A 27,734-nucleotide genomic window follows, 5' to 3' on the forward strand; every position below is an offset into this window, starting at 1 on the left:
GGTCAAAGCCTTTTTAGTAATGTCGCTGTTTGTACAAATGTTTATATTTCCTCACCAGCCCTGTGGACAGTTAAGAAAAGGCTTGGCTGAGATGTGGGCTATCGTTATTGGTCTAGATGCTGGATTGGCTCCACATCATAAAAATCTTAAAGATGGAGAGAGCTGTATGAGGCAGTCATTTGCAAACTGTACAGAGCATTCTACAAATCTATAAATATGTCTGGTGAGATAAAAGAAGGAAACAATGCTTGTGCATCCATGGCCAATGGCTTCACTGAGTGGTTGCTGTCAGTCACTGGGAGACCAGTAAGCATCTCCACTCTCAGTACACATGCTTTCACTGAAAAAGTAAAAAAAAAAAAAAAAGACAGCAGTAGCTCAACTTTCTCCTCTGGCTTTGGTTTGAAAGCTTGTTGAGTCTTTCTGGCTCTTGTTGCTGTCAAGTGGTGCTTAACACTTCCAAAAAATTGCTAGCACAATTGCTGGAGCCTTGGCAAATGTCAGGACTGTTAGGTCTGACTACTGGAGAGGGGGTTGTGTCTTACCTCCATGAGCCCAACATCTAACTACACAAGGTAGAGGAAAATTGGAAGGGGAGGCTGAAGGGAAATGACTCATTGGAAACCACTCAACCATGTCAAAGCAGTGCTGGGGACTGGGAGATAGATCTGAGATAAATGGGAACCTGATTTTTTCTCCCCCCACACACTTGGCTTCCTCCTTGGCTTTGGGGAGAGAGTTGTGCTAGCACTCAATGGTGAAATTCATGTTTCAGAGGCTTGTTTTTAATTTCCTATTTCCACTGTGCTGGTTAGCAAAACTGCCACCTGGAGAGAGGTCCAAAATTTGCCTGGGGTGAGTGACGTCAGCTTGATCTCATCTCTGCTCATTTATGCGTACTGGTTATCTCTGGCTGTGGTCTTAACTCATTCAGATAATTGCATACACTCTCCTTTGGTACTCAGGAGTCCTGCCACCAGCCTTGCCAGCAACCTCCCTAGTGTTATCTCATTAATATTCATACTAAAAAGGAGGGGGAGAAAATAAACTAGGGCACACCTGAGGCTTATGAACTGCTTTCTCCTTGCCAGTCTCTCTCTAGGCCCTGTCCCAGCACCAGTTCATCCCATGGAGAGTGCTTTTACAGTGCTGTTCACCTATCCACTCTTAAAACCCTGCTTTAGTCCGGGGAAGGGCCTTGGTGGATGGCTACGTTAATGCTCAGATAGTATATCTTAGGTATTTGTTTTATTAACCTACCCTGCAAAAGGACTTTGAAGTCACCAAGTTATCTGAGAAAATATCTTGCCCTCTGCCTTATGATTTGTGTCTTGCCTTCTTCCCTCCAGTTCCTATCTACCTTGTAAAACCACTGGGGTAGAGATCCCCTTTATAGATGTGTTGTGTATGTATAGATACAAGCTCTGCCATGGGGGAAGTACAAACAGTGTTGCCCCACTTCCCAGACCCATCAGGTGGAGGGATGTACTGATGGATTTTGTACCAATGTCTTATTCTCCTTTGTGAGGGATGGTCAGAAGCAGGGAAGAGCTTTCAGTAAGAGAAATAACAGACTAGAACTCTTCAGCTGGGAAACAAGGTGGCCAAGGGAGGATTTTTACAGATATCTGTAAAGGCAGGAAAAGTACAAAGGAAGCAAACAAATGTAACACAAAAACTCCCAAAAGTTAACCAAAGGATCTCCTTGCCACAGGAGACTAAAAGTTGACATGGGTTCAAAAACTAACTAGATAAAGGGCTTTTGAGCTCAAAGCTACTGTCTTTGATCATTGGAGGGTAGGAGAGCGCTCCAGGGAAGCATCTCTGTGTGCTTGACTGATCCTTATAGCCTTCACTGGGCACCTGTCACTGCCTAATGTCAAAGAAAAGATATTGGGCCCTTTAGGCTGCTAGGATCTGGCTGTACTTGTGCACTAATGAAATCAGTACAGTCCCAACCATGGAGCATGACAGTCTGGCCCAAAGTGTGGTCTGCAAGGTAGCTTGGAGTAAAGCAGGGAAATCAGATCTTGATTGCTTAAAATCAAAACCAGGCTTAGAAAGCAATCCCAGAGCAGGAACGCCGTTCTCCAGGAAAGCTTCCAAAACCAACTCCTGGCCTTGGAGAATAAGATGGTGAACCACCAATAAATAAATAAATAAGTAAATGCAAAACCTGTGTAGAAAGCTCCCTGAACAAATGGCAAAAATATTTCCAGTTTTCAGGCCACCTGTTTGTCATCTATCACTTAGAGAAAATGAGTGTTCTTTAAATATTTATATGGGGAAAACAGACCCACCCTCCTGGGTTTGCATGCTGATTTATGTTGCAGCATTTTCAAGGTCATCCATTGCCTAAATCCCCTGTCTATCTGAGGCCTGGGTCCTGCAAGGAACCTGATCCCCATGATCATCTAGATTAGAAGGGGTAGGGCTTGTTTCCATATGTGTCTTAGTGCTGGCATCTGAATTTCAAATGAATTTGCTGATTCCTCAGTCTGTACTTGGACACCAGCATTCTCCTTTGGCTTTTCCAATGAAGGTTTTTATATGAAGGGATTTCAATTGAGGGGCTTTCAGTGGCAATATTCTTAAAGACGCATCTTGGAGTCGCATTTCAGGCTCTTACGGCCGGCTCATAAACTTTCCCTGCGGGTTGGAATGTGATACGTTCCAGTTGTGCTCCTCTTCCATGAGGAAAGGGAGCTATATTAAAGGAATTTTGTCACTCTGTGGAATCAGGAAAAAGAAAGTCAGTATTTGCATACGCCAGTGTTTTGTTTTTTTGTTTGCTTGCTTTTTGATCCAGAATTAAGGGTATATAGAGACATGGTGCTTAGCATAGGAAAGCTTGGGATCAATTAACAGAGAACACATTGTTTAGACTGGAAGGGTTCTTCGCCTTCCGGGAATGAAGCAAGAAAGGTTGGATAAACTGAACCCTGGAGATGCTGATTTCCCTGTCTACAAACAGAGCTTGGGCAGCCAGGTATAACAATTGGTTCTGCCCTGGCTGATGGTGAGGTCTCCAGTGTACTACCATGATCAGGGATCTAGAACAGGTCTAGTTGGCTTAAATCTCTCTTGTCTTCGGCCTCTACTGGAACACCTAGATGTTCTTCCTTCTCTAGCATGCCCAGACTGTTCATAGACCAGGCTTTACCCTGTAACTTTCAGCAAACAGGAGAAGGCCACGGCCAAATTCAACTGCACACTTAAAACCCACTGTTGCTTGTAGGATTTGAGGTTGGCACACTGAGCATTGCTGAAAGACCAAAGGGAAACCCTGTCTGCATTGGTTTCAGACAGCACTTAACTATCTTGATTAGAAAAACCCCAAATCCTGTACCAAAACTTACCTTGTTTCCTTCACTCAAGTGGAAAATGTCATGGAAGTATAATGGAAGGGGATTCCCCAGGGTTTTTTCCCCTCTTCTCTTTCTTCCCCTCATTAGGAAAAAATTTGCCTTGTCAGTACTTTTTGTGAGCACCCTAATGAGAGACAAAACATACCTGTCAGCAGGCCTCTCAACACTTTTGTTTTGCTTGTATGGGGAAAAAACCCGCAAAACCACAGCAGAACTATTAACTCTTTTAGGACTGACTAATGCATCAGGTTGTGATGAGTGCACAGCAAGGGAACCTGCACACCACATCCCAAGGAGCCGAGCAGGGGGAGCAGAACAGCAAGGTGGTCCCAAGAGCAGCTGGGGACTGGATAGCTCTGGAAATTGCCCACTGCAGCTATAACTTCCTTTGCCTTCAGCATGGAGGTGGGGCCAGAGCAGGCATGTGTCTACAGACATACTCTTCCCAGGGCAATTTTTTGTGGACGAGTAGGAAGGATCTTCCTCTGAGCTCAACTCTGTCCTCCAGCAGAAGGCACACCATGAGCATGGAGGAGTGACAGCATGCTTTCTGTATTATTGTGTTCTCTGTATTATTTTTCCTCCTTTATAAAATTCAGCTTTAGAAAAATTGGCTTATTTAGCTGAGTTCAGACCTCCGGGCCTTCCAGCTGAAGCTGGCAAAAATGAAGGAATTTCTTTGTTCTCAGCATTGCTTGGCCTTAGCAGCAGAGCTGAAGCAAGTTGAGAGCACAGGAAGGGAAATGCTGTTCTTGCTGGTTCTGTACCTGCTTGTGATGAACACATAAATGGACTTGACTTGGTTTCCCAGACTACAAGTCTATCTGCTGTCATGAAATTCCCCACATAAAACATGAAGCAACAACTGAATTCTGATTTATATTGTCAGAAAAGAATGTATGTCCTTGTCTGCCATGCTACCTGTGTCCCTGTGGAGGAACTTTTACCCCCTTTACTCTTGCTACACCGTGGTCTCCCCACCAGATTTCCTTGGTTCTGTCCTGGGCTGGATTCATGATAGCAACTATCCACTCTGCCTTCAAAGTTGCAGGTATGTCAAAAGAGAAAGGAACAATATTCAGGTTGGACAAGAGTGTGTGAGGAATGTAAATCAGCAAAGGTCAAACAGAGCTGGCAGAGACACCCCTGTTCCCCCCATGACTTGAAGAAACACAGGTTGCTGTTCCCACCATGTTGAAGAGCCAAGGTATTTACTCAAGATTTGGAATTACCAAGGCCAATGTCCTGTGGGAGCATGAGCTGTAGGCATCAGGCACTGCAAAATCAGTCTCCTCTCCCTACTCCATGTTAGGTGGAAGCAGATTCTGTTGCTATTCCTCTGAAATGTCCTTTGCTCTGAGTCATCTGCAAATGAAGGAATGATCTGTTGCAGTTGAACTTAATCAAGAAAGCTGAGGTGGGATAAAATCACGGTTGTGCTGGCTGCCTGGTAGGACTCTGAAACTCCAGTTAGAGTAGCAAAACAACATATTAACTGCCTATCTCCTGTCTTTATCTCTTTGTCTTTATGTGTATGTGGAACAGAGCAGAAGCCAAAGAAAATAATCCAAAAGCTTTCTTCACATTGTTTTTCACATTTCTCCACCAAGGATATACACCTAGAAAGACTGTTCCTGTTTTTTTTAATATTGGATGGAAATCTGAACTGAGAACTCATGTTGGGCTGTAAATCATGCAAATATTTGGTCCATAGATGCCTCTGGTGTGGCATTATCTTTCATTACGAACGCAACTGCCAGGAAAAAAATGTGAAGGCCAGTTTATATCTTCTACACCAAACAATTCTCTTTGGTTTCCCCACTTGTTTGAGTTTCAGCTTTTAAAACAGATGTCTAGAGCACAGTATTGGTTCAGCCAGGCTAACATGGAACTGAACACAGCCTAGAAAACCCACCTCAGAAGTAGGGTGAGTTACCTTACACTTGACACTGAGCACTCTACCTCTGCACAATACTGCAGTCACCATAGGAGTGTCACTTTAGGAAGAAGGTGTCCATCCCTTCAGAGCAACATCAGCAAAGACAGACCAGTTCCTCAGGGTGCCACACCAACATCAGGTCAGTGTGCAAAGTACATGGCCCAAGTTGTCCTCTGGCAGGTGCTGAGATCTTTCCACTGGCTGAAAGAAGTGCCTCAAGATGGGCCATGACTGAGCACTGGTGTTAGAAACAACAGCCCTCTCCTGGGAGCTGAAGTGCCTGTCCATGTCCCGGTGGGGCTGTGTGCTCTTTCAGGGCACCCAGGATGCACTGGAAAGCCTGATCCAGGGAAAGAGGAGACCACTTTCAGGAGGTTGGAAAAGATCAAGGCTTGAAATGTGTGAATATTGAGTTTGAGACAGGGACAGTGAGTCGTTCTTGAGGACAGAAGGAAAGCAGCCTATGAGATAGATCCTTCACACTGATGAGAGGATCCCTGGACATGGCAAAGAGGCACAGCATGGTGTCAGCAGACAGGTGGATATCTTCACCCCATAGCACTCCCATCACACAGCAGAGAGAGGAGCAGAGACATCAGAGCCAGGTCCCTGGTGTGCCTCAGTGAACCTTGCTCTGCTGACTTCCCGGGCTCCCTGGTTTGTTTTCCCTCCAATTTGGGACTTGGCCCAGATTGTGCTTGGACTGTGAATGCTTCCAGATGTTCTCAGCCCTTGTGGGGGACAGAGGCGTGCCAGGCTGTAAGTGGTATGCAAGCAAGCCCCATGCAAGGGGCATATAAAACATTACCTATCCCTTGGCCAATGCCTCCTGCCTGGAGGCCTACTTGTCGCCAGTGGCAAAGGGGAAGGAAAACATCACAGCCTGGTGGAATGGTTTCTTTTATTGCTGTGTCCATGGGCAAAATGGCCAGTGTGCTAAGTGGCACCTGGATGGAAAAGCAGGAGAATGCAATAGGAAGAAACAATGAGAATGCAGTCCAAGCCAAAAGCATTAAAAACCCAAAGGAAAACATTGCTTCTTTTACCGCTGCCAAGTTTATTTCAGTGTGTGGCAACCTGGTGAAGTATGTTCCTTTATAGGGGAGGAATTAGAGAGGACAAGACCTTAAATTCCTCCCATTTGCTCAAGAACTCCAGCAAACACCTCCTCCTTCTTCCCCCTCCTGCTGGTCTGATTTTAAGGAGATTTTAATTTGAGCCCAGAGTGCTGGAACATAGACAGGAAACGGCTTATAATTTGCAAAAGTGTATAGTTTCATGGAAAAGCAACATATATACAGAAACCTATGCCTTTCAAATTCTTCCCAGCAGCCTTCTCTTCTGGCTTCAGGACAATGAAGTCTGTGTTCAGGTCTGTTTTCGGTCGAAATGGTCCATGACTGCTCTTTTGTGACCAAACGGAAAGCGAGAGCAAGCCGTCCGGAGCGCTCGGTGCCTTAATTACCTTGGGTCATGTGGCTGCCTCCACTGCTGCAAGTGGCAGAGCACATGCAATTGAGGAGCATCATTTCAGCTAAGGGGAGACTTGAAAAAAAACAGAGAAGGGAAATTCAGGCATCTCTCAGAAATCATAAGCAAAGGTCCCATCAGCTTGGACAGGATGAGGACTTCAGCCTTTTTGCTGGGATGGATGGATGCATGCTTGCATTCACTGCGATAAGGTCGTTGAGTTAGAAATGTGTTTGGCTTCGACTGCTAAGAAAATTGGGAGTCCCAAAGGCTCTTCTGTCTAGTCTTTGCATTTGCCCTAGAAATTTTGCAGGCACAAAGACAGGCTAAGCAGACAATGACTTGCTTAACGGGCAAGCACAAATGCGAGCTTTTGCATGTACAAAGGATTGCTTGTGCAAGCAAAAATGTCATGCAGAATGAATGTGTGGCCATGACAGAAGGGTCTACGGACTGAAGAAATCACATCCAAACCCATCACCAGTTTGATGAAGGAAATGAGGGCAAAATTTTGAGTCATATAAGTTGGCTTTGGAGTGAGAGAGACATCTCTTGCCTTGGGTGACCAGGAGACACATTAGCTCTTGGACAGTGGGGGCTGCAGGGAGCTGACAATGCTGCTGTTTGGATGGGACATTTTAAAAGAAACCATCCATATAGAAGTAAGATATATCATTTGAATATGGGACACACTGCGTCCTGCTCAAACACTGATTGCCTGACACTGTTGGCAAGCATTAGCCTGGAACTAGTTTCTCAGACAGTATAGATGTGCAATTGTGCATGTCTAATTGCTCAACTAATTGCTGTGAAGCTATCAGAATTGCATAAAATGGGGAACAAACAGAGACTTCACTTACTCTTTTTCACTGCACTTCTAGTAGTGGCTCAACTATGCTAGATATTCAATTGTGCCCAACATTAGACATCTCAGACAAGATCTGTTTGGCCCAAAGCATTGTACTGTTGGTCGGGAGTGAGAAAGACTGGGCTGGTTTTCTGGGCTGTGATGTTCTTTGGTTTGCTGAAGATACTTGCCTGGAAACCCTTTCAAATCCCAGTTTTGAAACCAGTGCTTTAGAGTTCAAACTCAAAATGCTGGTCTTTGAAACACTGTGTAACATAAAGTGCCCTTGGGCAAAAAACTTAACCTCCATGTTTTCCTCCCCTCTTTTGGAAATTGAGGGTAATTATGCCTAACTATCCTCGTCAATTAGGTACAGCCTAAATGTGGGTGGAATCTCATGTTTTCCCTTTGGATGGGGTCTATTTCTCTTTAATTTACAATCCCCTCTTGTTGCAACTGTGGCTCATGTGGCCACTGTTTACCTACAGCCACCCATGATTTTAAGCTGCTCTCTGTGACCTCAGCAGCTGCCTCTGAGGCCACACAGGCAGCACCATAATCTCGGGCCTGTTTGAAGGCAGTGCTGAAACTCAGACGGAGGATGCTTGGTGTTTGCAGATGACGTTTTGTGGGTAGGCTGCTGTCTCACGTTGACTAGAGGATGGTGGTGTTGGGATAGAATCCTTTCCTTGAAAGTGCTCCTCCACTTAACCATGGGTAGAGCATCACCAACGCATGAGCCCCAAATTAGGAATTTAAAGCACACATCAAGAAGAACTTGACCTATGAAGTGTTCAAGGTCAACTGCTGAGGATGCCTTTGACTTTAATGAGGAGGTACAGAGAGCTGGATTTGGAATATTGTAACTCCTTATGGGCTTTGAAAAAGACACTGGGACATATTGTCATTTCTCCAGCTAATTACCTGCAAGAAGAAAGGCTAGGGCTTGGCTTTTGAAATGCAAAATGGGACACTATGCAAAAAGAACACAGAATTTAAATCAAAAGAAAAGTCAGATCCCTGTGGTTTGAGGGGCAATTTGCTTGGATTGTCTGGGCTGCTCCCTGTTGGGATAAGAGGCTTTGCCTGGCTCGGGGTGTGACCAGAGCACCTGCCTAAGGGATAAGCTGCATAGAAAACTAACTAGGGGTGAGCAGCTAGCTGTGTGTGCAAGAGATGAGCAGGGCACCTATGAACCTGGCTTGAATGAAACAGCTGCAGACTCTCTGCAGCACTGAAAAATCCAGGATGCTTTTCTTGTAGCACCTAAATGGTAGTGGTCTCCTGACTTTCCCAGTAGCACCAGGCATTGTGCCCCTTCAGAAAACCTGGTGCTTTTGCCTGAGCAAGGAGAAGACTCACTCCAGATTATCTTCTCTGTTCCTCCTGGCTTGACTTCTGCATTTCTGGGGACTGCTGTGGGAGAGGAGCAAGAGCACCCACAGGATGTGGGTGAAGCAGTGGTGAAGTTCCTGGCCTCAAGAGAAGGTAGAGATGTTGCCATGTTCTGCTGATGCACCCCTATATCATAGCACTACCACAGGAGTCCCTTTTAAGTGCAACTGTGCTGCAGGGAACACGGTCCCTCTTTCCAAGACCTGTCACGAAAGTAAAATGCGTGTGTAGAGGCAAGATGCAAAAGGAGTGACATGGGCCTTTCAGCACATGCTGAGATCCAGAGGTTCTGCAGCTGGGAGAGAAGACAGATGCCAGCAGTTTGGGTTTGCTGATATGCATGTGGAAAAAAAATCGGACCTAATGAATCTGGTCCATTTTCAAGTCAACCTATTCTTTCAGCTGGGAGGAAGCAAGGGTTGTTCATAGTTTTGTACATGAGACCAGCCAACTCATGAGTCGGGTCTGATTCCAGAATTTAGAAGCTTTGGAGTCCCTGGGTACAGCTGTGTCATTTCTGTTAATATAATATGGTTCAGATCTCTGAATAAGCCAAATGGGCCACAGCTCTCAGCAAAATTCAGCTTATATTTCTGCTGAAGAAAAGTCTAGGGACAGAATCACAGAATGTTAGGGATTGGAAGGGACCTCGAAAGATCATCTAGTCCAATCCCCCTGCCGGGGCAGGATTGCCTAGACCATATCACACAGGAACGCCTCCAGGCGGGTTTTGAATGTCTCCAGAGAAGGAGACTCCACAACCTCTCTGGGCAGCCTGTTCCAGTGTTCAGTCACCCTCACCGTAAAGAAGTTTTTCCTCATATTTAAGTGGAACCTCCTGTGTTCCAGCTTGCACCCATTGCCCCTTGTCCTGTCAAGGGATGTCACTGAGAAGAGCCTGGCTCCATCCTCTTGACACTTGCCCTTTACATATTTATAAACATTAATGAGGTCACCCCTCAGTCTCCTCTTCTCTAAGCTAAAGAGACCCAGCTCCCTCAGCCTCTCCTCATAAGGGAGATGTTCCACTCCCTTAATCATCTTCGTGGCTCTGCGCTGGACTCTCTCTAGCAGTTCCCTGTCCTTCTTGAACTGAGGGGCCCAGAACTGGACACAATACTCCAGATGCGGCCTCACCAGGGCAGAGTAGAGGGGGAGGAGAACCTCTCTTGACCTGCTGACCACACCCCTTCTAATACACCCCAGGATGCCATTGGCCTTCTTGGCCACAAGGGCACACTGCTGGCTCATGGTCATCCTGTTGTCCACTAGGACCCCCAGGTCCTTTTCCCCTACGCTGGTCTCCAACAGCTCTGCCCCCAACTTGTACTGGTACGTGGGGTTGTTCTTGCCCAGATGCAGGACTCTACACTTGCCCTTGTTATATTTCATTAAATTTCTCCCCGCCCAACTCTCCAGCCTGTCCAGGTCTCTCTGAATGGCTGCGCAGCCTTCCGGCGCATCAGCCTCTCCTCCCAGTTTTGTGTCATCAGCGAACTTGCTGACAGCGCACTCTAATCCCTCATCCAAGTCATTAATGAATATATTGAATAGAACTGGTCCCAGAACCGACCCTTGAGGGACTCCGCTAGACACAGGCCTCCAACTGGACTCTGTCCCATTGACCACCGCTCTCTGGCTTCTTTCCTTCAGCCAGTTCACAATCCACCTCACTACCCGATCATCCAGACCACACTTCCCCAGTTTAGCTGTGAGGATGCTGTGGGAGACCGTGTCAAACGCTTTACTGAAATCGAGATAGACCACATCCACAGCTTTACCATCATCTATCCACCGGGTAACATCCTCATAAAAGGCTATCAAGCTGGTTGAGCAAGACTTCCCGTTGGTGAAGCCATGCTGAGTGCCCCTAATGATCCCCCTATCCTTGATGTGCCTAGAGACAGCACCAAGAACAAGTTGCTCCATCACCTTTCCGGGGATGGAGGTGAGGCTGACCGGTCTATAGTTACCCGGGTCCTCCTTCTTGCCCTTTTTGAAGACTGGAGTGACATTCGCTTTCCTCCAGTCCTCAGGCACCTCTCCCGTTGCTCACGACTTAGCAAAGATGATGGAGAGTGGCCTAGCAATGACTTCCGCCAGCTCCCTCAGCACCCGCGGGTGCATCCCATCAGGGCCCATGGATTTATGGACATCCAGGTTGCTTAATTGGTCCCTGACCCAGCCCTCATCAACCAAGACAGATTCCTCCTCTATCCTGACTTCTTCTGAGGCCGCAGGGGTCCAGGGCTCCTCAGGACAGCCTCCAACAGTATAGACAGAGGCAAAGAAGGCATTCAGTAACTCCGCCTTCGTTTTATCCTCTGCCTCCAGGGCCCCCACCTCATTCATCAGTGGGCCTACATTGCCTCTAGTGTTGGCTTTACCTGCAATGTATTTGAAGAAGCCCTTTCTGTTGTCCTTGACCTCTCTTGCAAGGTTTAATTCCAAGGAGGCCTTAGCTTTCCTAGTTGCCTCCCTACATCCTCTGACAACAGACTTATATTCCTCCCAAGTGGCCAGCCCCTCCTTCCACGATCTGTACACCCTCCTCTTCCACTTGAGTTTGCCCAGCAGTTCCCTGTTCAAACATGCAGGTCTCCTGGTACCCTTCCTTGACTTCCTACCTGTTGGGATGCTCTGATCTTGAGCTCGGAAGACGCAGTCCTTGAATGCTAACCAACTATCTTGGGCCCCCTTACCTTCTAGTACCCTGTCCCATGGGATTTCCCCTAGCAATTGCTTGAAAAGGCCAAAGTTGGCCCTCCTGAAGTCCAGGGTTGTGATTCTGCTAGCTATTCTGTTCCTGCCACATGAGATCCTGAACTCTACCATCTCATGGTCACTACGACCAAGGCTGCCCTCAACCTTCACCTCTTCAACCAGACCCTCCTTGTTAGTGAGGATCAGATCCAGCAGCGCTCCTCTCCTAGTTGGCTCATCCACCATTTGCATCAGAAAGTTATCATCAACGCACTGGAGGAACCTCCTGGACTGAGGATGGCTGGCTGAGTAGGCCTCCCAGCAAATATCAGGGTAGTTGAAATCCCCCATGACAACCAGGCCCTGTAATTGCGAGACTGCTCTCAGCTGCCTGTAGAAGGCCTCATCACCCTCCTCATCCTGATCCGGTGGCCTGTAATAGACACCCACAACAGTATCACCCCTGCCAGCCTGCCCCTTAATTCGCACCCACAAACTCTCAACTCGCTCCTGATCCACCCCTGGACAGAACTCAATACATTCTAGCTGCTCACTCACATAAAGAGCAACTCCACCACCTCTCCTTAGCGGCCTGTCTTTCCTGAACAGGACATAGCCATCCATTACCACATTCCAGTCACGCGAGGCGTCCCACCAAGTCTCTGTAATTGCCACTAAATCATAGCCCCCCGACCGAACACGGATTTCTAACTCCTCCTGCTTATTCCCCATGCTGCGTGCATTGGTGTACAGGCATTTCAGGGAGCGAGCTGGGCACACCGATTTCACCCCAGGGGGATGGGAGGCCTCCTGGTCTACCTCAACACTAGAGCGTTGCCCCAGTGGTGCAAGCCCAGCTACTACCCCATCCCCCTTCGAATCTAGTTTAAAGCTCTCCGAATGAGCCCTGCTAATTCCTGTCCCAGAACCCTTTTGCCCCTACGACATAAACCTTTCCCATGTATTACTGTCACGCCTGTTGTCTTATAAAACCAGCCATTATCAAAGAACCCAAAGCCCTGCCTGTAGCACCAGTCTCGTAGCCAGGCGTTAATAGAGAGAATCCTACTGTTCCATCCCACGTCATCACCTGAAAATGGAAGGAGGGAGGAGAAAACAACTTGTGCTCCAGACTCTTTCACCAACCGTCCTAGGGCCTTGTAGTCTTTCTTCATCCCCCTCAGACTACGGGATGCAGCTTCTTCCCCACCTGTGTGGAAGATCAGCAGGGGGTAGTAGTCTGTGGCCTTCACCAGGTTGGGGAGTTGCCTGGTGATATCCCTGATTCGGGCTCCAGGCAGGCTGCAGACCTCCCTGTGATGGGGGTCAGCTCTGCATATTGGGCCCTCAGATCCCTTTAGGAAGGAGTCTCCAACAACTAAAACTCTTCTCTTCTTCCTTGTGGAGGAGGTAGCTATACGCCCGTCAGGTTTTTCTGACTGTGGTGGGACCTCTGATATATCTCTGACAATCAGTCCATTTGCAAATGTCTATTACAATGAGAGAAAAGAACTGGATCAAAATCTAGCTCTGGAAATCCACAGAATGGGTTTCCTCATTGTTATTTCATTAGCCTGCCTGGCCCTCAGAAACAGGTCTGAAAGGATACAAAATTTCACAAGAAATAGCTCATTGACTTCTATGGGATTTTGCACAAGTCACCAGGTGCAACAAGATGCTGATTTTTGCTGACAAGGAACATGGCTTCTTTTTGATGCTCTAGTGACAGGTAGCTGATCACAGAGATGTTGGATGACTGAATGTGTGTCCTTGAAAACAATGGCAAGATGGCTTTGGTCCTTTCATAGTGAGGAGCTGGAGTTTTGGAAAGTGCCATTTTATCTCTTTTTGTTGTTGGAAAATGGAAAAACATACCAATTCTGTTCTAAGCCAAAAGCTACTGGTTGTCCATTCTTCCCTCACCCACCCCAAATCATTTAATTCTTGGGATTCAACAGGAAAAGCCAAGCCACGTCAATGAATATACATGCCAAGGAGACATTGTTTAAGCTCTCTAGATTTCTGTAGGAGACTTTCCTTTCAACCTTCTCTAGTAGCAAGAGTTGAATCAAGAGGTTGAACATCAGCTTCTTGGAGACCTGTCCTGTGAAGTGTTTTAAATACAAATAAGGTCTTCTGCTACTTTCTTATTGTAGTGTCATTAACCATATCTACAGTGCCATTTAATTCAAATATTAAATGATGTAACTCTCTCCCTTGCCCCCTACATTCAAATGAATAGGCTTTTCTAGTTGCCCTTAGCCCATATTTTCCACCCTCCGCCCTAGTCCGTTTTATTAACTGCCCTATGCTCACCTGCTGTCAGGAAAAGCTGTAGAAAGGGTTGAACTAGGGTCATAAAAAGTTGTAACTCCTTCATCATAGCTAGTATATTCTTGTATGATGGGTGCTGATAATTTTATGGAGAGGGTATGACTTGGTGGCCTGCCATGGCAGAGATCTGGATTCTGTAACGCGATAGGTCCCTTCACATCCTTGTGCTATTGCAAATATCCAGGATGGCCCTGGCTGTGAAATTCACAATATTTTCTTGTGATAATCAACAGAGGCTCTGTGGACCTGCAGGGAGAGGAGTTCCTCACTGTCTCTAACGTCAGAAGATGGAGGAAGGGCTTTTCATTTTGTTTCTAAACACAAAATCATCTAATCTTTAATACAAGCAGGATACAAAACTATATTCATGAGTGAAGATGGGAAGGGGTGGGGGGAGACCAATAGCTGTGTTCCTTATTCCTCAGTCTAAGAGTTTTTGGTTGCCATGAAGCTGCAGCTTTGAAATTCACGTTATCTTTGTAAGACAGGGCTCTTTGCTTTCACTTTCTGAGGAAGAGAACAAACTTCCAACTTCTGCAATAAGGAAGAAAAACCTGAGTTAATGACAAAAAGCACCCAGAGTCCAATAAACAAATGAAACATCATTTTTCATTCTTGTGAAATCTCATGACATCCAAGACAACCCTGGGATTTTCTGATCCTCTTGGTGTAGGAGGGCTCACCTTGTGGTGCTCCAACACTTATGTCTGGAAACACTGCAACAATTGAAGAGCCAGACCAGCCCTTGAAGCTGGTACAAATGCCTTTCCAGATCAGAACAGCAGTGAACCAAAGTGACCTTCACCCTCCCCTGAACCCCAGGTCCTCTGGCTGTGGAGACACTTGCAAGTCTACATGTGGCTTGGGCAGGCTAGGCTGGTCTGGATGCTATAAGGAGCCAGGAAACACCTGCGACCTGAGGTTGGTGCTTTGCCACTTTCCATTCCTCCTTCTCCCTGAGATGGACAGGGCTAGAGGCAATCCACCCTCTTCCCAGCCTGTCTGTGCTCTGAGCAGTAAACTGTAGAGGGTGCTCTTGCTCTGCCTGAAAACAGAAAGTTCATGCATCTCCTGTCCCACCTCCTCCTTCTTTCCTCCCTTCCACCCCCTCCTTTTAAATATAAGCAAACAAGTGAGTCTGCTGTGACCTGAACTCTGCATTGGTACCAAGGAGTCAACGGTGAGGAGCCATTTCAAAACATCCTCCTCCTCTGGGATTTACGGCTGAACTTGGAGGGCCTGCGCGGGTGAGAGCCAGGCAGGGAGGGCAAGAGGCTGCTCGCTGTAACCTGCACCGAAGAAAAGAGCTGTCAGCAGCGCTGGCGGACAAAAGGGGAGCTGCTGTTCCCTCACCTCTGGCCTGGGACAGAAGGGGTGCGCTGGGAGACCTTGAGCTGGCAGCTCAGACTTGGGGCTGAGGGTCTCCTCCGCTTGTGCTGTCATCCTATTGCTGCTGTATCTGGGGGAGGTCCAGCATGTTGTTCTACAGGAGAAACGGGCTGCTTCTTACCCAGACTTGGGCCAGGGTATTTATTAAAGCAGACTGGGGGTCCCTCAGCATTTCTAGCTGCAGGGCACCAAGGTGACGTGCATCCTGATGCTGTGTGCCCGGTGGGAGATCTGCTGTCTCGTCCCCATGCTGGGGCTGGGACTGGTGTCAATGTGGGCTCTGCTGCGCTGGGCTTTTGTCTCTTCAAAAGAAGACACTTACCCACAGGGATTCATCCCCATGAAAACTTTGTTCTAGCATATCATACCTTTTCTGTAGATACTCACTCCAAGGAGTGCTGCAGTAGCCAAAGACACTACCTGTGGTGGATTTTGCTGCTCCCTTCATGATAATGTCTGTGTTTCAGTCACCAGAAAAACATTCAGCTTTCCAGTCAGGCAAGACAATCTGTCAAGAAAGTGTTTACTGGATGTGCTGCTCACCTCTGGAACACCTCTGTGCATGGCAGCTTTTGTGTGCAAATATACCTCGAATGTTTCAGAGAAATGGGAATTTTTAGAGCCACGGAAAACAGATGGGAGGGATCCTGAGAGGCAGTTCACTGCACTGACCTTCCCCAAGACAATGGCAACTCAACTGAAAGCAGTCTTTGCCTGGACTGCTCTTAAAATACCCCAGTGATGGAGATTTCACAAACTTTCCAGGCCATCTGTTGCAGAATTTCACTCTTCTTGCTTTGGTGGTAGTATCTGAATTACATTTCTCATTCCTCATGACTCTTGGCTAATCAGTCACCAAAGATAAAGAGGATTTTCTCTCCTCCATTATGAGAATCTGCATAATAATTAGTAAATAATAAATCAGTGTCATGTTCTGCATCTGTATGCTGATTTAGAGACAGGCTTAATATGCTTTGTGCACACCAGCTACTTGTGTTTCTCCATGTGGAAGTGGACTTGCCACTGAAATGCAATGCTGCTGGCAGCAAGGACACCAGCTAGCAAAGGGGCCAATTTGGCAAGGTGTTGAGGACCTCCCTGAGAGTTGTGGAGGCTCAGCCTTTCTTGGAAAGGTGCTCTGCAAAGACCTCAAATGGGTTAGGGGCAGTCATGTTTGATGATGGCCACGAAATAAAATTTTCTTTCTGTGCAGATCTACTTATGGCTACAAGTGAGAAAATGCAGCATAGGATGAAATTAGAGGTGGAATTTGTTTCACAACACTTTATTCTAAGCTTTAAACAAGTGTGACCTTATTGCAGTCTACAACTACCTGAAGGGAGGTTGTAGTGAAGTGGGAGTTGGCCTCTTCTCCCGGGCAACTAGCGATAGGACAAGAGGACACAGCCTCAAGCTTTGCCAGGGGAGGTTCAGGTTGGATATTAGGAAGAATTTCTTTCCAGAAAGGGTTATTAGACATTGGAATGGGCTGCCCAGGGAAGTGGTGGAGTCACCATCTCTGGATGTGTTTAAGAAAAGACTGGACACGGCACTTAGTGCCATGGTCTAGTTGACAGGGTGGTGTAAGGGCAACGGTTGGACTCGATGATTCCTGAGGTCTCTTCCAACCTGATTGATTCTGTGTGATTCTGTGTAATATTTTCTTGTTCGCTAGGCTCACTCTATAGTTAAAGGTGAAGGACTGGTGCCTCTAGAGGATCTGCTTCTCCCTTCTAAAGTGAATGTTTAAGTTAGGTGGTAATGGGAAAAAAATTGAAGTCGCTTCCCATCTATTTTCTTTTGTTTTACAATACAGACTTCAAAAATTCAGAAGGCTTCCCATACACTGATTTCAGGCTAGCCAAACAGTCAAAAACTATCAGTAGTCTAAAACAGTTGGAGATATTAATAATTTGTGGAACAGAATTTGCTTACTTAGGAAATTCACAAATAAATCCCCCATACTGAACACTTCTGAGAATACCAAAGTCTTGGTCATGACTATTTGCTAAGAGAAAAAGCCGCAGTCACCAAGTAAATCTCCTGTGCATCATTTGAGCTTCTATTATATGTAGCTAGCCCTTGAAAGCAAGCTGCTTTCTGCCATCCCCTGAAGACCTGTGGTCATGGAACATTTATCCATTTTTCTACATGATTTCAAAATGCGTTATTATTTACTTTGATGAACACTCAACATGAATACCATGTTTATGAAATTACGATATCAACGTAGAGATGTAATAAAGCTGTTAATCTTCCCCTGAAATCCGTCCACTGAAAGGACGAATCATTAATTATCACAGCTATATGATTAGTTTCATTTGGAATGTTTTAGAAAATGGGACCAGTGTTTTTTTTCCCTCCTGGGAGACTAATCTAAGGCCGAGTCATTAAGTCTAAGGATGTTTGTCTTAGATATTTTACCAGGAGACACACTATGCTACTTCTGGTTAATCCATTTTGTAAGTGGGACAGATGAAAACAGTGCTTCCAGAGAAGGGGATTCTTATGAAGGCCAACATTACACTTTTGAATCTTCCACTAGTCCATTGCATGCTCTCAACTTGGTTTTATTTGAAGAAATAAGGAATTGAAAAACCAACAGAAGAATTTTTCTTCTCCAAAGTTTTCCTTGTCAGCTGTGACCAGCTGGCAGTTTCCATTTGGATTTATTTCTACATATTTCCACCCTGGTGCAGAGATTATGGCAAAATATTCTTTTATATCCTTTTATACTGCAGAAAAAAGTTACTTTCTTGCCAAGTCAGACACACATTTATGGCAGAAACAGTCACACCTACCTTCTCTGAGCAACTTTCAGTCCATCATGTGAGCTGTTGCCAGTAACCTACACAGGGCAAACACCTCCTTTGTATTGTCAAATTTTATGCACCAAAGTCTTCAACTAGAAAGTCTTAATTTAGCATCCTGAGGTAGGATCTGAAATATGAATTTCCCAAGGATAAATGGGAATTATTCAAATTCAATGGGAATTATTAAAAATTACCCAAGCAGTAGCTCAGTCCTGTTCTGCGTCCCTTCTAGCAACAAGTGGATCTTTGGACTGCCTATGCAGAGACCTGAGAAAAAAATGGTGTGATATTTTTGATGATGGAATGATGGATGGATGGATAAGATCCCACATTCTAGGGGGGTGCTAACTGCTTAAGGATGTCGTGACATAAAGACATCTGTTGTATCTGTCTATTTGTCTAGAAGAGTTGCATGTGGGAGAGTCACATCTGGAGAACCAACACAGGCTTTGTCCTCTCTAGTTTGGGGATTAGAAAAAAGGTGGAAGAAGCATCAGAACAACACATTTGGAATCTGGTCCTGGTCAAGACCAGGGCTTTTTATAAACCTGACTTAGCTTTGATCTCAGTCAAGAAGGTTTCATGTAGTTAAAGACATCGCACGAATTTCTGAGACTGTAGGAAGGAGAATATTAAGGGAATGTTTCCTATTCTACTCTAGTTCTTTTCCTTCAAGACCTCTGCTCTGTAGAAGCACCATACCAAAATGGGGTCTTGCCCCTCAGATTCATGTCACCACATTGTCGGTTCTGGCCAATGACAGATGCTTCTTCACAAGGCGAAATAATTTTCAGATGAACTGGTCACTGGGGAGTCAGAAAAGCTTTGAAGAATTGAAGCCTGGTGACTGCTCTTGCAACACAAAGAACTTGAAGTAGTTTAAACTTGATTATTGCAAAGCAAATAGATGGAAGGTGGGGATGGGCTTTACAAGTTTACCTGCTTTCTTATCTCTTCAAAGTTACTGTAGCCCTTCTAGCAAGGGGAAGAAGTCGGTATACCTCACATTTCTAGCTCAAGTTTTTGTTTGTTGAGTCACTTGTGTCTCAGTCAACAAATTTCTCCCTGCAGCTTTCCAAATGTAAAGATCCCTCATGAGCTCCAAACCCCACTAAGGAAACATGGGGCAGATGTCAACATTTCTGAAGTTTTTCACCCTCTGCCAAAGCACACACATGACTGGGGCAGCAGAACTGTAGCAGTAAAATCCAGTGAGGCCAAGACACAAAAGCAACACAAAGTCAGTGTCTTTTACTAAGTCATCTGGCATAGGGGCAGGTGTAAGATCAATAGAAGTTGTCCAGGTTCAGCTCTCTCCCATGGGAAACATTTGAATAAATCTTGTTAGTCTGGGTTGCTAAATATCCTCCTTAGTGTGTTTGCATTGGTGAGATGGAGCTGGAAATGTGACAGAACAGACATGGGCTTAAACTGTAGGCAGACCAACTTTTAAAATAAAATGTTCCCAGAATAACATTTCAGTCTTTTCCTCTGTAGCAAGGTCTGAATCTTGCTCCATCCATCCTGTCCCAGCTGCAATTTCCACGCAAAGCTTCCTCAGGCATCTCTGTAGCTGGCCTCCAAACCACAGTGTTTCTATCTATGTCCACCACAGCCATGGGAGAGGAGAGAAGGACAAGCCCTGCAAGTGAGAAAATCTCTGCCCAATCTTTTTTGGGCCAAGATGACCCTAAGGAAAAGGGATGAAGAAAAGCAGCTGGAGAAAGCATGGTTGTTCTTAAAAGAAAGGAGAAAAGGGGCATGAAGTGTTGGCCATGGTTTTGTCATCTGCTGAGAGAACTTTCTCACCTGTCAGGCAAGTCTCCTACAGACAGGTTCCTGCCTGCTCCCAGCTCTCTTTAAACTCATTATCTTTTCCTCAAGGTGTGAAGCATCTTTCTCCCTCATGTAATATCTTTGCATGTAGTGAGCCTGCTCTGGTCTGTTTTACTCAGGTCCTCACACTCCTCGTCTTAGCAACCTGTTTCAGTGATTGATAAGAAGCAAAGTAAGCAGGGATTTTTCCCCTCTCCCTGCCCTTCTGACAGTTTAATATATTGCTGAGGGCTGGGCACAAAGATAAGAAATAAATAAAAGGATATTTAGCAATAAGGCATTTCTTTTGCTGAAGGACCTCCCACTCTCTGGATTCAGAAATCCCTTTGCAGAGTGGAGAACTGCTGCTGAGTGGAATGTGTCAGCTGCTTACCAGGTCATGGACACGTTACAGAGCCATTGGAGAAGCACACTGAGACGAGGGTATGAACACAACCATATGCTTAATGTTAAGCCAGTGAGAAATTCCACTGAAGTCAGGGGGGTTTTTGCACGTGCTTAAGGGCTTTACTGGATTGGGGCCTACGGAGGGAAGAACGGACTGTTGGTCCATCAGATGGGATTGGACCAAGAATCTTGCACCCCTCCTCTTGCCAAATCTTGAAGGATGCCTCTGATTCACAAGTGATAGGAGTGAACTGGGTCACTGAAAAGAAGGGAATTCAGCTGACCATCTGGCCATAAGCTCCCTGATTGGATGCTGCTATGAAAAAAGTGACTTTCTCTTACAGCCACTCAGGCACTTGCTGTAGGGTTTTTTTTTGTGTGTGTATTTCTTTTTGGTCCAATTATCCAAACTCAGGTAACTCACATAATGGAATAGGATCCCTGCTCATGGTTGTTTAGCTGTCATTATGGATGAAAAGCCATCAAGTCACGATTAAGAACAATATTTGCAGAATCAGCAGCTAGGTTCCCTGACCTGCTACAGTTGCAGAGCAACAACATTGCAGCGGGCAAAAGATTAACCACAAAGATTGTTGAAAAGAAAAGAAAAAAAGAGGCTGGATTTGTCAGATCAAAGAGGATAAACTTGATGATACTTAGAGATTAAATTGTCTCAGGATGATATATGTAGCCATAAAAGTCTATAGGAACAAACTGGAACTCACCTTCTGAGGAACTGTCAGCAGCCTGAGGACATTGTGTGGTCTTGACTGAATAAGGCAAGAGGCTAAGAGGAGAAGGGGCATTCACAGTCTCAAACCCGGAGCCGAGTTGCTCTATGTCCACAGACATATCACTTCTGGCTCCCATTCTCCTTTCCCAGCCAAACCAGTAAAATACAAAGGTAGGAAAACTGTTTCTACCAGGAAAACTGCTTCGTGCTTCCTACTCCTTTTGGGTCCAAGTCCTCATATGATATGTCTCGATTTCAGTGACCCTGCTGTGCACAGAGAAAAGGCTCACTAATTATCTTCTGGGTGCTTTGCAAACCTCTTCTTAATTCCCTGTAAGGCAAACCTTGTTTTCCCTTCCAGAGGTCAGTTAGAGAGAGAGAGAGAGATATTAATCCCAACAGCAGTATTTCAGTCAATATCCTAAACCAGGAGGAAGGTCTAGGGTCAAAGCTAGCAAATGGGGTTGGAAGAAATAAGTTCACGGTCAGTGTGTTCTTTCATGAGCAGATTACGAAGGTTTTGGAAACTCTCATTGCTGAGGTAGTGAAATACTGCTAGTTTGCTATAGGCAATGTCTAATCTCCACCCCCGCCATCCTCTTGTGAAATGAAAAATACAATCACCAAGGTTTCAAATAACTGATGAAGAAACAGTCCTCCTTCTCCAGCAGTTTTGAACAAAAGGAGAAGGGCAAAGTGTTGGCACTGTGAGCAGAAACACAGACCTGTGTTAGCTCAGCTTTCAGAGGGTGGAAGTCAGCCATGAAGACAGAACTAGCAGAATTTCAGCAAGCCATTTAACTCCTGGTACTAGCCATTTGTGTGGAACTGACTTTCATCCTGTGGGGACGCTGTGATGTTTAAAGAGACAGGGCTTTGAATGCTGAAGTTTTGTTAGTTTTCAAGAAGCTTCAACAAAAGTGCCAAACTCAAGTGATGAGAGGGATGGATAGACTTGGAAAGGGATGAGAAAGAGGGGTCCAGTTCCTGATTCAGCCAGAGATCTCATTTGACCTTAGGAAAGTCACTTAGCCATGGAATTTGCTGTTTACAGACTTAAGTACCTAACCTAAGCCAGTAGTGTGTACTCCTTGTAGAATCGTAGGATGACTGAGGTTAGAAGGGACCTCTGAGGTTCCAGGTAATGGAGAGAGACAGGTACCTCCAGAACCTGCCCTTACCACTGTTCCTAGGGAGAGCATTTTGCCTGCGGAAATACCACCTTCTTTTCATTGCAATATCCTCTCTGTATTGTTATGATGTCTTCAGTGCAAAGATAGTCTCTCAGTGGGTCTACTCAGTGCACAGCTCATTTTGACCTGGATCTTTGATGGCATTTTGGCCATTACAGTAATAATAACAGTTATTCCCTGTCCCCCAAACTGCTAAGTACTGTCAACATGATTTGTTTGTTTCCTTATTTGTTTTTGTGTAAAACACTACAGCAAAAGTGCAGATTCCTGGTCATCTCAGGGCTGCTCTGAGGGTCCCTCCACTTGTTCTTGAACTCTTAGCTAAGCATTGCAACTCTCTAAAATCTACTAGAGGCAAGAGCACTAAATCTGTCTGTCTGGACTATCGTGTAGATCCATACTTCACCCGCTTGGTCATTTGGCAAAGGGAAGATGCTGTCTTCAGAAAGTCTTGTAGTACAGTGTCTGTATGGCAACGCAAATGGCCTGAGCATCCCAAGCTGAACAAATGTTTGCAGTGCATATTGCAATGAAAGCAGTCAAGTCTTCAGCTGGATACAGAGGAGGAGGTATCTCCAGGAACTCTGAGCTTAGTTTATTGTTTGTCTGGATCCAGTTCACCCAGATGAGTGCTCAGCATCTCACTGCAGCACTGAGGGCTCTGCAGTTTGGATTGATATGGCCTCCTAGTGCAGACTCAGCTGTTCATGCAGTGGACGAGGAAGAGAGATGGATCTTTGCCTTAGAGGCACGTATCAATACATAGCAAAGGGACACAAAGCTCCTTTCAGTTACTAAAAGCATTGTGGAAAAGTGTTGCAGGAAAGGCTTCTGCTGCCTTTACCTAACTCCTGCCTGGGTAATTCCATGCTGCTCTTCCCATAGACATCCTGCTTGTTTGGCTGGAGGAAGTACTTCTAATCCCTTGGGTTAATCTGCTGTACAAGGCTGAGACTGTGTTTAAATAGCCACCATGTTTCACCACCATGAGATAGCTGGTCTCCAGCAAGGAGGAGAGGGTTGCTATCAAAAATGTGTATGGGATCTCTTGGGAGGGAGGTTGTTGTGGGAGCTCAGTTCATCCTCCAACCTGGAAGGAGAAGGGAATGGGAGAGGAAGACACATCCTGCCTCACAGCCAACCTGGCCATGAGTGCACAGTATATAAAACAATCTTGGACCCTCTGGGCTTACCTAATAACCTCTATGCTGTGATATCCTGCAATGATTGGGTCTCAAAGATGGTACCTACTAGATCTTATCCTGGAAATATCTCCTTCCTGAATGCCCTGTATCCTGCCCAGATTTTTCCAGATTTAGCCCTTGATACGTGTGAGGGCATAGACAGTTGGAAATGACTCAGATGCAGAGCTGTAGGAAGCCATTGCCTCTCTGCTTCACACAATAATTCCCTGAAGCTTCACATTAGCAAAAATCCATGTGATTTCTTGCAATGTGGTGTCACATGGAAAGACATCTCCCCCGGTGCTGTTTTGGAAATACAATAGTCATTTTTGTTTTATCTGCTGTGCCATCAGCCCCCCCAGCGGGGGACTCAAACATGCATTAATTCTGCTTACGACTGCCAGGAGAGTTTATTATGGCCAACAGCAAGAAGCATGTAGGAATCTGTGAGGTGTGTGCATTTCTGCAGAAAAAGAGCCTTGGTCCCTCTTTGCTGTCAGCTTTCATTACAGCAGGAGAAACTTGCTGGAGAAGGGATCACATAGTAGGCAAACATTGCACAAGAGGGAGAGAGATGCCAGGACTGGCTCGAAGGCTGGGCTGTTGTAATGGGAGTGGGGGAAAAAGAGAAATCCAGAACATGAAAGGCAAGAGGAGAGATGAGATACAAGGTAGCCCTCAGGAGCTTCAAATGTTAGACTGACAGGATGGTTGGTTCCTTGAATGAGGGCTTATTTAATTTTCTTTCTTTCTTTATTTTTTTTTCTGCTGAGAGAAGCCCTTTTGTGTTGATTGGCACGAGTCTGGGAAGGATTAAATAAACCTGACAAATGGAGACTGACTTTTCCACCTTCATTGGAGGCAGCTGTCTTTCAGCAATCAAAGCAGCGCATTGCTGCTGAGGCTCAGCATATCACTGCCTGATTGCATCCAGACAGCAGGAACATTGTGGCACATCTCCAGTGGTGGCTGTCCCCTTGGAGGGGATAGTTTAGGTTGGGACAGTTTAGGTTGAAAGGCACTTCAGGGGGTCTCTAATCCAAACTGCTGCTCAAAGCAGGGCTAACGTCGAAGTTAGGTCAGGTTGCTCAGGACCTTATCCAGTCCAATCTTACGTTTACTTTCTAAGGTAAGCAGGATAACACTGAACCTTACAAGCTGCTGGGAAAGGCTGGAAATGTGTCAAGTGCAGGAGTCCCTAAGAGAAGGACAGGGAGTTTGTCTGGCAAGGGCTGGTAGAGTTGACTGTCTCAGATGCAGATCAGGAGTGGATGACTTCTCAGAGACAGTCATTTCAGGGAAGGCCGTTATCTTGTTCACCCTGCTTCCTAAAGCGAAGGTCGTTATCTTGTTCACCCTGCTTCCTAAAGCAACAAGCTTACACTGTGTGAGTTTGTCTTTCTTCCCCCATAACATCATCTCATGTGTACTGGACCGTATTATGAGATGAGCAGCTGGCTGAAGGAGGGAAACTCCTTCAGTACCTGTGTCCAGGGAAAGCCAGGGCATGGGCTCAGACTTTTCTAACACCAGCTAATTGGGGTGGGTGATGACTCATGAGGAACCCGTGATTCATCAGTCATCCTGGCTGCCAAATGACCTGCTTAGCTACTTGTTACCTGCTACTTAAGCTAGCCTGACTCCATCCAGCAGTGCCAAGGATAGGACACCTACTGGGATCCAAAAATCCAGAGTTATGTTATTTGGTTTTGCGTGATCGGAACTGGCACAAGGTACATAATCGTGATCCAGTCCAACAGCACTGTATCAGACCTAACCTTTTCTCATCCATCAGGTACTTAACACTTCTTTTGAAACTCTGGTCATTGCTGTCACTGCTGCTGACAAGATTTCAACCATTTAATGCCCTACAGTAGATGCAAATGGTCAAACACTATGCGGATTTCCACATCATTCAGTGCTGAGGTCCATGGACCTGCAGAAGGTGCATTTCCCGTCTTTTTCCTAAACATTATCTTCAGTCAACTGCTTTGCAGAACAAGGAATTAATCAGTGGGAACCCATGGATCCAGGCACCCCCATTGCTTTGTGGACCAGGCCTTTACTGGAAGGTTACTTTCAGTCTCCCAGTAGTCAGCCCTGGAGGTACAGCTCACACCCCCACAGTGCTGGCTCCTTTTGTCTCTTGGTAACTGACTTGCATCTTTGCAGTTTCTGCTCCTGCAGACATGGTTTCAGTCTCATCTTTGTCCTGACTTGCTGCTGTGGAATGTAAGGGTTTTATTATTTTTTTCACTTTGTAAAACAAAAATATGAATCTGAAAGGCACATCATGTCAAGATTTCAAGCTTGCACTTTCTGTCTGTATCCTTTATAGAAAATAAGTGCTGCACCTTGTTTTTCCTCTCCTTTTTAGCTTCCCTTTGTCCTCCTGCTCTCAGAGAAGATTTATGCCCTGTTGTGAAAGCGCTGTACCTAACACAGCCAGCTCTCACAGTTTCACTTGCTGTGCAATTCCAGTATGATCTTGCTTCAATGCATACTTGATTCAGGAACAGTGGGGTGTGTTCAGATGGATGGAGCTAATCAAACATGAGCCAAACTCTTATTTTATTGCAGTTTATCTCTTTAGGAAGAGCCAGGGTTGAACTAGGAGTTCACTGAGTTTTAAACTAACACATTTTCTCTCTCAGCAGAAGCAGGCCATCATCATATATGGTTATTTACAGCAGCTCAGCTGAGGGAGGGTAACCCATAAATAGCAACTTCTTGTGTTTGTTCACAGGCACATACTCTTAGAGAAGGCAGAAACCCCACATTCCAGCCCATTCGTTAGCATTCGGCAATAGGATTTTTAAAGGAAAAATGTCTCCCTAGGTGGGATATCCTGTAACTCCTGACCACAGGGGTTTCTTGCAGCTTCATCTCCAGCATCTGGTGTTGTCTGTTCTCGGAGACAGGCAGATGGGGTAGATGGACCCCTGATCTGATTCGGACGGACAGCAATTCCCGTGAGCCAAATACAACACCGGAGAAATATGTCAAATGCATTCCAGATGGCTATCCCTAGAGAGCAGCGTCTTAATTCGTAGACCAGGCAAAGAGACTCAAAAAGGAAATGGCTTTCCCCCATCGCAGTGAGAAGCCTCGAGAAAGGAAGGGTAGATCACCTTCCTAGGCTGAGCTCGCAGGCTTGGTCTGGTAGCTTTGGTGACTAAGGTGTCTCTGATCTGGACTGAGCAATCTCTTCCATCTCTTTCCTGGCATATTTCATAGGGATGCATACAAGCAGTCCTTACTGGTGTCCTCTTTCCATTACTGGTTAATTCAGAGCAGTGACTTATCCTCTGCTATGAATGAACTATCTCCCCAGTGAACTCTGCCTGTCCTACCTCTTCCGATCAACGATACAGCTAATTTCTGAGGTGCATTGTACTAAGGGCAAATATATGGGCAAAGTTCTCTTACCCCAGGATGTCTCATCTTCCCCTTTTTTTACAGTGACAGTACCTCATCTTCTACCTCAGAAGAATCACCTATTCTCTGGGAAAGGTTTATTCTGCTGCCATCTCTCTATGTAGCCAATATTTTTATTTCACAGATCTGTGAGATACCCTAGACATCACATTCCCTCTTTCTTCTCTCTAAGCTACATATTTGTATGTTTTATAAAAAGATAGACACCTAAGTTTGATCATCTGGCTGGCTCTCTGGTCATGTATTGACAGTACTTGTTATATTTCCATTGATTATTTGTGAGCTTAGTCCTACAGCTTGCATGTAGACACTCTACTTAGGCTCCACATCTGTAAGCAGCATCCCAGCCTGAAAATACCCAGACCATTCCCAAGAGCAATCACTGACATGATAAAGTATTCCAGTATTTTCGACTGACATAACACTTAGAAGCTCTTGTGATCAGCAGAGCCCCACTGTGCTAGACTCTGGACATAACTAGGGAAAGAAATTAAACTCTTCATCTCAGCATTTGTTAATTAACCTGGTGGAGATGAAGAGAAAGAGGTTCAGAGTGGGACTGTCAAATTCTGCCACTCTGGTCAGAACAGCACTTACTTGGGGAACAGAAATGTTATAAAAGACATGATTTATTGCAAAAATCCACCTCTGCCCAGTGCTGAATGCAGAAAAACTCCCACACGAATGAGCTGCCCCCCATAACCT

This window comes from Nyctibius grandis, chromosome 9 (assembly GCF_013368605.1).
Source record: "Nyctibius grandis isolate bNycGra1 chromosome 9, bNycGra1.pri, whole genome shotgun sequence".
In the NCBI taxonomy this organism is placed as follows: Eukaryota; Metazoa; Chordata; class Aves; order Nyctibiiformes; family Nyctibiidae; genus Nyctibius; species Nyctibius grandis.